A 2,533-nucleotide genomic window follows, 5' to 3' on the forward strand; every position below is an offset into this window, starting at 1 on the left:
ACGACATTGCCCCACACGATCTTGGTTGTTGAAGGACAGTGTGCAGGTATATTTCCCTCCATTCTATAGCGGCGCGGCCTCCGCCCGACATGTGGCCGGACGGCGTGGTGTGCAGTATGACGGTATGCTATGGCTCTTTCAATGCAGTGGGGATACACACCCAAAGGCGAAAGGTGCAATAAAGGGGGATATGAGTGACGGCACGTTCCTGGTAACATAGCGGACTCAAAAGGACTCTCCAACGACCGCACTGTGAAGCAAAACGCGTGGAACAAAGCGCTCTAACCAAAGATATGTGGCACAGGGGACAACACAAAATAGAAAAGGAATGCAACACTCTAAAAGGCAGAGTGCGGCGACTTTTTGTTGGATTTACTGCACCGTCAACCTCTAAAGGCATCACGGGGGCAATATGGGGTAGAGCACGTTGTTTGAAAGGTGCCGTCATTTCGGCAGCGGACAACGCACTTTCCACGCAAAACTTTTTAAACTGAAGAATGTAAAATTTGGCTGAAAAGTTGCACCCTTCTCCTCATGTATACGTGAATCTAAACAGGACGAGACGAATATTTGCGTCAGCCGGAGCCGTTATATCGAAAGTTTTAGCCAAACCGGGAGGTGGCGCAGATACTTGTTGGGAGTGGGAACCCACCCAACCCCGCAGCGACTTTATTGCCAACTCATAAGGATGGAACGCCGGTGAGGAAGCATAAAAGGAAAAAAAAGGGGGACGAGCGTAATGTTGAACGACGAACCGATACTCGTTGACCACCTTAATCTGGAGGTGGAAAGGGATCCCACCAGGAGGGACACGGATTCAAAACACAATAATCAGGACTAAATCTCAACTATGCGATACTGGCTGCACAATTTTTCTTAACTTTCATTGTTTCGCGCGCTTCGCGCGTACACACTTTAAGTACTTTGTGTTTGATACGTGGCACTTCCACTTAACTATTCCGTTTCTTTGTGCGTATGTGCGCTGCTAAACTCTTTTAGCGCCCCCTTTATCTTCCATCGAAAGCATACCCCACAACAGTAAAAAGAAAATGAGCCCTTTCAGCATCAAGAATGGTGTTGAACCCGAATGTGGTCCAGCGACGATCGTTGGTTGACCTCAGTTCCGGTCTTCAGTTTGAGGACTCACAATCACCGCGGACTGTTATGTCCAGAGGTGACAACCATTTTCGCTCTTAAAACCTCCTCGCGCCTTCCCCTGCATTAGTTATTCTCATGTTCTCTGCCGAGTACCACTGTACAATACTCACTCGTACAATGTCCAGCTGTGTGGTTGGATGTCGTGGCCGGCAGCGCGAATTCATATGCGCACCCGGTACCTGCATGCCTTCGGGTGAACGTGTTGCTTCCAGTGCTGGCGTCGTGGCCGTAGCTGGTTATGGTAAATGTGTTGGGATAAGTAAGAGTTTCAACATCTATTCAACTGTTGGCTCAACTGATGCCTTTCCACACTCCTGTTTTTCGTGAACCTTACGCAAAAACCACCCCCTTACAGTGTCGACACTCGTGAACACTAAAAAGGTTGTGCCACTCCGGTGTTATGTCGTCAAGGAATCACTATGCGTTGTGCCCCTTCATTGTGCATATCCATTTTCTGCGAAGTCCAGAGCTCACCCTTCGTTTCTCAAAGGCACTTTGCCAACGTGCTTGTATTCGGTAGGGGGAGCCACCCGGTATTCAGTCGCATTCCACGTAAAATCAAACCTATGCTGTGATAAGAATCCTCGAACTCAAAATCAGCAACAGTTTGAATACACTAAAGGAGGCGCGTTTGAGCCCCCCAATGAGCGTACGAATACTCTTTTTCACACGGGGAAACGATAAAGTTACCTTTTATCCCTTTCACAAAGTTGTCAGCCCTTCCCAATCCCCGAAGACCAGGACGCGTGCGGGTGTCTGGGTTCGTCCTGGCGGCGGTGTATCCTACCGCCTCGATAGGGCATTCGACATGGGCGGGGAAAACTTCCCTACGAGGTTGGCCAAACTCTCCCTCAAGAAGATCGGGGAGGACACACCCTATCTTTTTTCCGCTCTAGGTAAAACAAATGTTCAGACGTAGGTGCCTTACTTTTTTGTATATAATTGCTCGTTCGCGCCCTGCGGCTGCTTACGAGGCCGAAACAAAGGGACCATGTGAGTAGGTGTTGGTTAGTATCAGCGTAACAGTCATCACCGTGAGCAACCCGTGGGTACTAAGATTCTGTATGTGTCATTGAATTCTTTGAAAGCAGCAATAGTTCCACCGTGGGGGGGGGCACCGGAAGTGAACAAAAGGGACGCGTTAATATGCAAGGCGTGGTCACCGTTAGAAAGGCAGAAGCGAAGAAAGGTTCCTAGAAGGTCTCCCACCTGCGGAAAAATGGCGTAAATTTGTTTTCAACGTGAACTGGCAGACGCAGCAGTGGGGTTCTCGTAGTGCATGTTTCTTTCCGAAGTGAAAATGCGCACGAGCTAATCATTTTATTGCATCGAGAATAGCAGATACGCTTCCGATGTTGCGTTCTTTTTTTTTTTT

This window comes from Trypanosoma equiperdum, assembly GCF_001457755.1.
Source record: "Trypanosoma equiperdum strain OVI genome assembly, contig: ctg_372, whole genome shotgun sequence".
NCBI lineage: Eukaryota > Euglenozoa > Kinetoplastea > Trypanosomatida > Trypanosomatidae > Trypanosoma > Trypanosoma equiperdum.